Source organism: Hyalella azteca, unplaced genomic scaffold (assembly GCF_000764305.2).
Source record: "Hyalella azteca isolate HAZT.00-mixed unplaced genomic scaffold, Hazt_2.0.2 contig16202, whole genome shotgun sequence".
Classification (NCBI taxonomy): Eukaryota; Metazoa; Arthropoda; class Malacostraca; order Amphipoda; family Hyalellidae; genus Hyalella; species Hyalella azteca.
In genome coordinates this window covers 139833-152330 of record NW_025946029.1, presented here as the reverse complement: position 1 = coordinate 152330, position 12498 = coordinate 139833, and the positions used below count along the sequence as shown (strand labels likewise).

At 37.7% G+C, this 12498-nt stretch overlaps 1 long non-coding RNA gene across 3 annotated transcripts; it reads left to right on the top strand.

Moving 5' to 3' along the window:
• Positions 1-2809: 2809 nt before the first annotated feature.
• LOC108680690 lies at positions 2810-11853 on the top strand. Of its 3 annotated transcripts, XR_007157203.1 has the most exons (6): positions 2810-2864; positions 9078-9180; positions 9541-9997; positions 10330-10508; positions 10824-10895; positions 11473-11853. It is a non-coding gene; the product is annotated as an uncharacterized LOC108680690 (long non-coding RNA). The 3 variants fall into 3 exon arrangements; XR_007157202.1 differs by having other exon boundaries at positions 9078-9997; positions 10330-10504; XR_007157201.1 differs by having other exon boundaries at positions 9078-9997.
• Positions 11854-12498: the final 645 nt, after the last annotated feature.

The window sequence follows — 12498 nt, the reverse complement described above, 5'->3', positions numbered from 1 at the left end:
TATTAACTCAAACTAGTCATTAACATGTTACTCTTTTGAGGTACTTGTGTGTACGGAAGTATCGTCCTATTGAAATAATATTGTTTACCTCGTTTCTCAATACGTATAATGAGCAAGGTATCAAAGAACTTTTGCAACCAATGCTTTTGATAACTTTCTTATGGAGTCGCAAAAAGAAAACGAATATATTTTCTGTGTTTTAAACTGAAAATTATTTGTAAAGAATGGTTTGAGTTACATAACTTTACGATAATATCTCTCAAAGAACTTCAAGTCAAATAGCTCACTCCGACACATCAAGGTCAAAAACTCAACTTTCTGTTGTAGCAATAATGATTGATGATAAATTCCTTGTTATTAGGTAGTTTAAATGAAGGATTTACGATTGTATCTCATGGACGTCTTGGTCCGTGTATGGTTGAACAAAATAAGGTTGACCCACGAGGACATCCGGCTTTCAGTTCAGCTTTCTTGTTACGTCACTGAGATCGAGAAATGTAAACAATCGTAGATCGAGAAACGTAAACAATCCCGTCAGTCCTACGACGGATTGGTCGACTGGTTTGATCGCATTTCGGTGATTGGTTAATGCTCGTGACGTCACTGAGATCAGTGACGTCACGGGCGAACTACAAGAACTACATCCGCAAAAATGAGCTTCTCATGGGTCAACCTTATACTAGTTTAACCATGGGTCCGTGGTCCCCACTCTCTGTCCTAGCTCTTTAAGCGTATAATTATCTTGCGTATAATATAATAATATGGTGATTAGGCCATTAGGCGTATAATATAATAATATTAGTGATTAGGCCATTATGACCTGTCGCTAATTCTTCACCTCCCGTCCACGTTCACCTTGCCGATATACCTATACCATAATTTTCACTACTTGTTGCGGGTTTCACACCTCCTACATCGCTGTTCCAATCTTGGCGATTTTAACGACTCCTTTCCTTCTGTACATATTGTAAAATATTTGAAGAACAATCATGAAGAACGATCATATATACGAGCAATCAATTATTATTTCTCATCCTAAATCCCCGCCTAGATCCGGTTAGCTTGGGGGTATGTTTGAGTGACCAATCGCAAATTAATTACCGTTATACCGTACCGTTAACCGAGATCAAATCTCTCCAAGTATTCGATAGTAGTAATAGTCAGCAATAATTACAGTTGGAAATTAAATGAGTTATTCTATAATATGATAATTATGAAAACTTACTTGTATGTATATAATAAGCATACTCTTAGATATACGTTTTCTAACTCGAATCTAATGTCTGATTTAATTGTTTAGCTAAAAAAATCATACCGATTTGATTTTCTACCTTCATTAATATCAAATCTGATTGTATGCTAAAATGCATCTGATTTAATTTATCTGAATCAATACTTTCAACCATTCCGGCCATAAACTCGTCTTCACAATCTTATCACACTATTAACGGCGCTTGCATAACTCATCATGAGTCATCCCGAATATTAAAATGTCTACATGACGTGCAAATACAAAGCTTTTACGAAGTTTCATGTAATTCTTGTAAGTAGTAAATGAGTAATAACAAGCTGTGCAAGTATTCTATTTCTGTCTTGGATGCCTGTTGCCGTAGTGGCGTGTTTCCAGCAATATTTTGCAATTAACCTAATTTCATGGAAGCGAAATGAACTATAAATACATCGGAGGTATTGCTACAAACTTGAAGGTTATTTTGTTCTCTTTCCAGCGGCAACAGTAACGATGCTGCCTGATCTTCAGTATTTAAACTTCATCGACGTAACTGCGAGAAACACTAGGAATATTGTGCGATTAAGAAAACCATTTTATCGCCTTTTATACTGAGTGAAAAACCGACGTACTGAACTCTACGCTTCGACCAACACGGTTTTGTAGTGCTCCTGTTGCCGTTGTTTCCAGGGTACAGCAACGATCTCAATTGCCATGAAAATTTAATTTGCGATTAGCGTCTATTCGAAAATTCCTCTTACTCCCCTACCGCCCCAACCTTAATTGTTGCCCCATCAGTCGGGCGCATCCAATAATTTGGAAACTGTTACTTCCGCTAGACGAATTAATTCAGAGTCCGGGCTACAGCGGAGCTAGGAAGGGCAGGGACGAAACGAATATTTTGAAATTCTGATACACAACTGAAAGGCAAAAGCCTGCCAGTCTTTCATTGACATGCCAATGACCACACAATAGTTCCATTGCATTAAGGCATTATACGTGAACAATAAACACGTAACTGGAACAACTGGGCAACCATCAGTATAATGACGTTGAAACAACGTCCATTATGAGGAATTTTCGTTGAAACAACTTTAATTATGAGCGGATTAAGTTGGAACAACGTTAAAACAACCCTATTTCAACGTGAGGCCTGGTGGGTAGTAAATTTCTTGAGTTTATTTAACCTTCTCTTTCTTGCTAATATGGTGCCCGACGTGTTGTGCAAGTGATATTTGGTAAGAGTATCTTTGTTTCTGTAGCTGTACTAATTTTGCGTATTAACTCACACTAGCCATTTAAAATGTTTCTAATTTAAGGTACCTATCATCATAAATGTACAATTGAATTTAAAGAATATTTTTATCTCGTATACCATATGCATAATCTGTAACTTCTGTAAGGCATCAAAGAATATATAAGTATCATATTTATTGTATTTTAAACGCACTTAAGTTTTGAAAGAATGGTTTAGGTTGCATAGATTTACGAGAAGATCTCTCATAAAATCATCAAGTCATTTCTTGTCATAGATTATATACGAAGCTCGGCCTGCACTGCACAGTCTGCACTATCAGTTGTGTGCTGCGTTCAATACGAAGAGGCTATAAGGTGTCGCTCACTCCTACAAACCAAGGTAAGAAGTTCAATTTTTTCGTAATAGCAAAAATGATGCTTGATAAATGCACTGTTACTTGTGAGATTTAAATCAAGATTTAGGATTTTCCCCCTTGTGCGTCTTGGTCGTGAATGTAGAATACAGCACCGCTCTCTGCTTCAGCTGATTCAACGTAAAATTATTTTACACGGAATTTAAAATGGTAATGTCAGACACTTTGATTTGTTCATGTTTGCCTGTCGCCGATTCTTTACCACCTGCCTTCTTGACGATTTTAACCTGAATTGTCACAACTCATTGCGGGATTCGAACCTCCAACTCGCTGCTCCAATCATGGGGGTTTTAACGACTCAGTTTCTTCCGTACTCATTGTACAATACTTAATACACAACGAAGAACGATTCCATTTACGCTCTACTAACCGTTATTTCTCATCCAAATTCCATGCTAAATTCCATCATCCGATTAGCTTGGAGATATGTTGCCGTGACCGACCGCGAATTAATCATAGTTACCGTCACATTTTTCGAGCATTAAATTATGACCATGTAATGTATCTTTATATTAACGCATAGTATAAACTCCACCATTTATTCAGGCAATTAGTGCCGGTTAAACTGAGATCAAATCGCTTTATGTATACGATAGGGGCTCTATAAATATTCCTCAAGAAATACGTTTGGAAATTGTAACCAGTCCAGGTTTTAGAATCATAAAAAACTTACGTTTAAATATATTATGTACGTACTCTTAAATACACGTTTATAACGTTAAATCTAATAAGTAATTTAATTATTTTAACTTTGAATCGTGTTTAATTAATTTGTAACCTTCATAAACATCAAATCTGATTATTTTTCACACACTATATACTGATCTTGGTTACATAGTCGGGATTTCCACAGCCATCAAATGAAGATAGAGATCTGAGTTACCTACGTGTTTAATATAAACGTAAGAGAGAGAGAGTTGACGATCCGATCCCGTAGCAGTGTGCGAATTTTATGCGAGTTGCCTTTGGGTTACGTGCAAGGATTTGTTTGTGTAATTTAGACACTGCAGAGGTACGGAGAATGTTGTTGTTCTAGTGTCGTGTTTATATTCTATTGTATCTGTTTATTCTTTACTTGCTATCTCGTGTTTACTAGGGCTATATTATTATTGTGTTTGTTGATATTGAATGGTTCACTTGATTTATGTGTTAAGGAATTTACCGAATTCCCTAACAAAATTTAGAGTCGCCCCAGCTTCTGGTACTCCAAATCAGAAGCTGATGCGTCTGTAAATTTTCACTGGGTTGAACGTAAATTAGACCTTATGCTCTGTTGGGAGTCACGTAGAAAGCAGTTACCTACGCCTTCCCGCTCCTGTTGATAACTCTAATTAACTTTAATCTAATATACTTGTGTTTGTCAGCATTTATCAATATAATTGTTTCTGAACCCAAATGTTAAATGAAACTCGGCACGCAAGATCATTACACATTAAAATGCGCCTTATCACGCTCAGCAAGATTGACAATCTTATCATGCGCTTTCGAGCTATTATATGTTGAGTCATGCATTATAACTATTATAATGTTGTGATAACATATCTCGAGTTGAGTCATGATAATGTCTACGTGAGGTGCAACCATGAAGATTTTATTAGATTTCACTTTAATAATTCTTTTAAGTAATATATGAATAATTACAAGCTTTGCAAATATTGGAATCCTCTTTTTATATTGAATGCCTGTAGCTCAGCAATTTCCTGAAATTAACATAACTTTTCGAAAATTTAAGAATTAAACTTAGATTTATTTCTCTAACAACCCCGATTATAAGAACACGTATATATATAAGAACACATATAGGAATAATACATCAGAAGCGCCATATAGTCCCGTGTGGATAGCATCAGGCACCTGAACCTCCTTTCCATCACAGATCCCAACCAGTTCTAACCCATGATGCTATGTTTGCGACCCAGTTCTGAATGCCTCGGCCTAACACTACCAAACAGTTCTGAATTCTCCCTCTCTAACTTATTCTCCCGAAGCAGTACCGCTCCCTCTGGCCCTCTCCTTGAGCTCTGACAATGATGACTTCTCAAATCAGCCTTTTACACTTCATGAACTGGAAAACTGCTTAAGTAATCTCAAAAACTCTTCCCCTGGACTAGATCACATTCATAATAAGCACCTATTGAATCTTACACTGGAGTATAAAGGGCGGCTTCTTTTATCTATAATGAAAACCTCTCCTACACAATCCCAACTGAGTGGAAAACTACTCTCATAGTCCCAATCTTAAAGCCCAATAAACCCCTTACACATGTATCCTCATATCGCCCCAGCTCTCTGCTCTCATGTACTGGCAAAGCAGTGAATGATCAATAAACGACTTTTTTTTCTTGGAACTCAACAAGAAATTATGACCAAGCCAAGGAGGCTTCCGTGCTTGCTTGTGAGCTGTTGATCAGGTCGCTAGATCAGTGGTTCCCAAACTTTTTCAGGCTGGCTCACCCTTTGGCTCCCTAGTGAATTTCTAGCACCCCCCACAGACACATATAAAAACATACGCCTCTTTCTTGAAATTTAGTACGCTGCAATTTTAAAAGATAAAGGTTAAACACAAATGTGTATTTCACAAATAGAACCCCATTTAGTGAACCAATATGTTTTTAAGCTGTTTCAACTGTTTCAGTACTAGAAACCTAGGACGTCTCGGACAAAGTTACGGCCGGACTCGTGGCCGGTCGCACAACCAATCTCCAAATTCAATTATTAAGTAATTTCTCACAAACTAATGAACGCAGCTCAATGAAACTTGGAACATGTATTCATCAGAACCTAACGGGGATTTTTAGTTCATAAAATTTTTTAAATTTCACCTTCATTCGTTAGTTATATTGAAATAAAGGCCGAAATTCGCAGTGATAAAAGAATTTCTTCCAGACTACAGTGCCGGAAATGGCTATACGACCACCCAGTTTTCTCCAAATATTTTTTCTTGTACGAAAAAATATGAGATTCTAATTACACGAATTTAAAAACGGTTCCAACGCTATGCGAAAAAAATACTCAAAATAAATGAGTAGAAATGATGAAAATTAGAAAAAGCTAGGTGGAAATGGTTATATAAGACCAAGATATGCTTTTCTCTTTGTGGATCACATACACTCGTTTTAATAGGCAATCTCACCTTTCGCCATAATTACCTCAATGCATCTTCTCCCCACACTATTTACCATATAATCCAGTGTGTTTTGAGAAATCTTATCCCATGAACGAAGGATAGCCGTGCTCAGGTCACTCACAGATTGAAACTGGCGCTCATTTTGGTAAACATCCCTCGCCATGATGCCCCAGAAGTTTTCAATGGGGTTGAGGTCAGGACTAAGCGCCGGCCATGGCAACAGAGTAATTTTCTGCTCTGGGAACCACATGTTTGCTGATTTTGAGGTGTGAATCGAAGCATTATCTTGTTGGAAAACATATGTTCCCTCATGTTTCTCATCGGCAAAAGGGAGAAATTGGTAAAACAGCGTGTGCTTGTAAGCCACGGAATCTTGTCTCCCATGTAAAATAGCTAGAGTTGATTTTCCCTTTCGACTAAACGCCCTCCAAACCTTTACCGAACCACCACAAGATTGCCGCTTGAAAAAAAAAAATTCAGGCTCACGGTCTAGTGGTGCCAATAGCATTGCCATCTATCTGAACAATAAAGATTGAACTTTTTACATCACTGAAGATAATTTTGTGCCATCCCTTACCAATAAGCAAATTTTTTCAGCAAATTTTTGTCGGTTGATAATATGCTTTTGCTGGGGCACAGGGGCATTTTTCCTCTTCATGTATTTGAATTTCTTCGAGTCATGCAATATCTTACGGATGCGTCGTGCTGTCACATCAAGTCCAGTGGCCAATTCTATAGAGGTAGTGCCAGTTTTAGAAGCCTCAGAAAACAGTCTCCTAAGATCCCTGTCGGGTAATTTTGGGGTTGGTCCAGTGTGCTTTTTTTCACCCGCAGCCGTCCGGATTAGCAAAAAATGATTGTGCAATGGGTTATAAGCATTTTATTCCCATTGCGATGTCCCGTTGGCTTCAACTGCATTTCACGAAGCCGAAAATCTGCGCCTTCTCGGCCTCAGTGAGTCTTATCCCATTTGGCCTATTTTTACTTAAAAAAAATATAAGTGAGGACACTGAACTACATCAGAAGTACACCAGAAAGGCCCTAAATGACGAAAATCAAGATATTCTTTATTTTGCTGCACTTTTTAAAGTGAAAATATTACAGAAAGATATCAAAATGGAGAAAAACATATATTGGTCTTATAACCATTTCCACCTAGGTTTTACTAATTTTCATAATTTCTTTTCATATATTTAGAGAAAATTTTTTTTTCGCATATTCTCGGAAACGTGTCTAAACGTAGTTTAACCTCGTATAATTAGAATCCCATATTTTNACAGCAGAGATAAAGCTATGGAAAAATATATGTTCAGATTTGAAATGCCTAGCTCCTTATCGAACCCGGTGGAAGTCTAGTAGCTACTTCAAACTATCGCCAGTCATGAAATGATCCGATCAAATGATACGAGTTTAGATCTATGAACAAGGCACGAAATGGAAAAGAATCGGCGACAGGCCACATCAGGCCTACACTTCAGAGCCGACATCACTATGTTATGTTATGTTATGTTATATCCGTTTACGTATAGACATATACGTATGGCCGTATAACTCGCAAACGAAGGCAAAACGAAAAAATTGTAGCGAGCTAAACATCACCGTTGCTGAGGTTAGGTATTTAAATATTAAGTTTCGTCTAAATCTGTTCAGTAGTTTTGGGATAAATTTCTTGATTACTGCGAATTTAAGCACGTATTGCTGTTTAAATCACGAATGAAGGTGAAATAAACAAAAACTCGCGAACAAAGGCACAATCGAATAAAATTTCACGAGCTAAACATTACTGTTCGGTAGTTAGGACTGTAAATTTAAATTTTCTTTCGAATCTGTTCAATAGTTTGGAAGAAATTCCTTGATCACTGTGAATTTCGGCCCGGATTGCCATATAACTATGGTAAAATAAATAAAGGCAAAATTAAAAAAAAATTCACGAGCTAAACATTACCCTTAGGTCCTAACGAATACGTGTACCAAGTTTCATCGAGTTAAGTTCAGTAGTTTGAGAGATATTCCTTGATCGTTGAATTTGTAAATTGGCCGCGAGTCCGGCTGTTAATTTGTCCGAGACGTAAACCCAGGAGAGGTTAAAAAGCAGATCTGGGTGAAAAACCATCGCTGGGAGTCATGATGTGCTGCACGTGTTGTGTAAAAATCGTCAAACAAACGTTGGAACTTCTGACTTCGGACTGCCGCCCCCCCTACCGCCTTCTAACGCCCTCTTCTTCCTTACCGCCGCCCCCCAAAATCTTTCCACGGCCCCTAAGGGGCGACATCGCCCATTTTGGGAACCACTGCGCTAGATTAACCTCTGCGATTCGAGAAACACTGAGCAGCAGACAAATTCTGGTGACCATCTTCTGTGACCTTTCCAGCGCCGTTGACACAGTTTGACACATTGGCATCTTGAACAAGCTAAGAGATGGTGTCGGAGGAGCAGTGTTAATATAGGTGAGAATGTTCCGCTCTGATAGACGCTTCCAAGTCTTCTTTGAGGTAAAACTTGCATCAATGAGAAAAATATGCTCAGGAGTTTCGCAAGCTTTACTTTCCCCTACCCTCTTTAATGTACTGATACATGACATACCTTCTGTCTCGAATAAGGTGTGCAGAATATGCTGATGATGTCACTTTTTTTACCAGCGACTCTGACATTATGAGGCATCTGTCAGGCCTCAAACTCAACTGGATGCTTTTAGCAGCTGTACTGGGGCCATACACTCAGTATCAACAAAAATAAATGCATGTATTTCACTAACAAGAAGATAGAACTGCCCTCTCTTTTATGTAACGGTCACCCAATAGAAGTCGTTTCCCACTTTCGGAATCTTGGTGTCACCGTGGATGCTCCCAGATTGCACTGGTTGGATCAAGTAGAAACTCTGAAAAATGGACAAAACAACCTCGGACATCAACAAAATTTTGTAATTTTTATAGATTCTCAGTTCACTGTTCCTAATCAAAGATAGGAAGCCTCAATCATGCGTACACCTAAGCCAGATCAAACTGATGGCGCTGGTAACTTCACATTATTTCAAGCTCCAGTTTGTTCCAGGTCGCCGAGGCATTGCTGGGAACGAAGCAGCAGACCACGCAGCATCGCAGGCTCACACCCTTCGGCATCGTACCATATTACTCCCAGCTAAAAGGAAGAGACGGTAAGAATTATGAATTTTATTTTTCTTGAGTACTGACAAAGAGAGAGAGGGTTAATAACACTAAAGTTTCAGGGAAGGGCTTTTCCGCCGTAAAATTTAAGATAGAGTAGGCAATTGGCCTTGGGCACTGAACCGAAACAGACTCGTAGAGATACCACTTGCTCGGCTACAGATGGGTCATGCTGGAGTGAAAGCATACATCACTAGGTTTAGGATTATTGCTCTCTAGGCCATTATGCTGTTATATTTGTCTATTAATTCATTGCTAAAAAAAGTACTTCTTCAAAAACTAAACGCTAAGCCTATTTTTTTAGTTTCCTATTTTTTTTATACTAAAAAATATGATTACGTCATTGCTAGAAGCTGAAACTTTGACGACCAATTCCAACATTTTCACACGAACTAGAGAACTTCATCAGAGCAGTTTCCAACGAGAAGATTCGATTGAAGTGAGTCATAAATATATTTATATTTAATCAGGGAAGAATACAATTTCGAATTTTCACGTTTTGAAAATTGTTTGTGAAAGATTATATGTTATCAAATACAAGAAGTTTCATGTTACAAACACTGCTTATCCTTTGTGAAACGAGCGATGCCTACGCCATTCAATCACACAATAACTTGATCCTAAAATTCAGGATATATTCAGACTGTACCACGTGCAACACGTTACAAACTCAAAGTTTCTCTACCGTCTATGTGGCTGAGTGGACTAAGGCAGCTGGTCGCGCGCATTCGTCTACAGTCTTGGCAAGAGTTCAAATTTTGGCAGGTGACTCCAAGTTTCTTCAACCTGAGTTTGGCAGCGGTGACAGTGAGTCTACATTTTACGCATTTATCACTAACTAGCGGGACACTGAGTGAAGTTTCATGCTGCCTATGCATACAGATATTAATTGTTAATAAAATATATGTAAGGAAATAATAAATATGAAACTAATTCTTCTGTGAAGGAGAGAAGCGTTGAAATCAGATCGGGAAGGAGAAATATAGTTTTCTAATTTCTGGTTGGGAGGCAAAAATGGATTTGACTGGAATATGTATGAATATGTGAGAATGATTTCATCCAGGGCTGGAAAATGGACGAATTCTGAAAAGTTGGTTGGATTCTCCGTAGATTAATTTGTGTTCTAACTTCTTTTTAAGCACACAGGTGTCTCAAAATCCCAAATTTTGAAACACTTGGACATCTTTGAAACACCTGAGCGGCCTCAGGTGTCTCGATTTCGGCACGATCGCTCGGAGGGGCCTTGAAACACCTAAGTGTCTCATAACAGCTGTCAAATTTCTATCAGTGACGAGGTCCTTTCCCACCTGAGACGTAGGTGAAGATAATCAAAGCCACCACTGATTACTTTATAGAAGTTAATGCCCTGCAACCAACGTAGTTTAATAAATAGAATCTAGTATGTTTGACCTATCTTCATGTTGCACATTTGTATTATTGAAATTTTATTTGTAATCTCTAACAAATGTGAGCATACTAACTGCAAACAACACTCTGTGGCACCAACGTCATCTTAAATCTTCAACAAACGCACCTCTCGCATATATGAGTTCAAGCAGAGGTACTCTGCGCAGATCAATTAAATACTGTAATGACTGATTATGTGAAGGGTGACTCTATTTGTCTCCACCAGAAATACGGATTTTAAGAGATACCATCAACGATACGGGTGGCCGGCGGGAGGCCAGCTGGACATCAACTTAGTGTGAGTGACCTGGATGATAGTCTGGTAACTTGGTTGGTGATTTGCTTGGGTAACAGCAACTTCATTGGGTGAGTGTAGCCTGGGTGACAAGCACTCCCACATGGGGCTCATCGCGGGTGTGGCCATTCTTATGAGCCCTGCCCATAAGACATCCATATTGTTTGCATATTTGCATCAAATATGGTTTGCACTAGCCATATTTGGCTGAATGAGGCTCCAGGTTGATCCGTCCACACTAGACCCTCTCCTAGATACTGGTTTCTCGTATGTGGCACAAGGTAGAGCATCCCCTATAGATACTAACTCGGGTAAATTAGCTTAGTTCTATTAATATTGGACTTAGTTTGGTATGAGCTAATCACTAGAATTTCTTAACATTATTAAAGTCATTTTATTTTGAAATATATTGTTTCTTGATCTGCCTACAGCAAAATATTTCACTAAACATGATATTATTATTATTATTATTATTATTTTTATTTATTATTAAGTCGCCAATTTTGTGAGCTCTATAGTTGATCAATCGATGCTATGTTTATGATGCTTTATGCTAATGACATTCTTCATATGCACTTAGCTGCTGGACGGCGGTAACGATTGAATCGCCGTGCAGACGTTGAGCTACAAGGAAGCTCCAATAATAATCAAATAAAGAACTGAGAATGGTTGATAAAGAAGGTATCAAGCTACTGAAAGCCACTTCAAATAACAATATTAAGGAGATAGAGTCATTAATTGAACGTGGGGTCGATGTAAATTATCAAGACTCGACTACCAAACTAGGAGCTATGGAGATTGCTTGGGGAAATGGAAACAATGCTGCTATGTTATTGTTGCTGAAAGCAGGTTCACGTTTTCCTATAAACTTTTCATTAGATGCTTTGTATCAAGAAAATGGCATTCATTATGAATTGAAAGAATTTGTAAAAATGAGAGAAAAATTACACAAATGGATTAAAAATAATGAATTGGAAAAGGTAAAAAATTTTATTTCAAAGCATGGAGTATCAATATTTTTAAACAGTAAAAACCAATCTGCTTTAGAAATTGCGGCAAGACATTCAAATGTTGAAATGTTATCAATTTTACTGGGCTTTCAATTGCCATTGCAAAATGAAATGATGATTCCCACAAAAAATAAACATGAATTATTAAAACGGGTTAATGCAGATGGCAATACACTCCTATCAATAGCTGCTCAGCATGGAAGAATAGATAATGTTAATTTTTTAATTGATTGTGGAGCAGAAATTAATAAACAAAATATATCGGGTAAAAGGCCTATAAATTTACCATGGAAAACACAGAATTGTGATGTTGTATTAACACTATTGGAAGCAGACTCATGCTTTCCTATGAATTTTTCAGTGAATCATTTAGATGAAAAAATAAATTCACATCTAAGACTCAAAGATTTTGTTGAAAGTAGAGAAAATTTACATTATTTTATCAAACGCGGTTCTTTACATCATGTTAAAAAATTCACTGCTAAATTTCAATCAAAGTTTTATTTGAATACTGATAACGAATCTGCACTTTATACTGCAATTACTAATGATCAGTATGAAATTTATGCATTTCTTAAGTTACATATAGGACTACA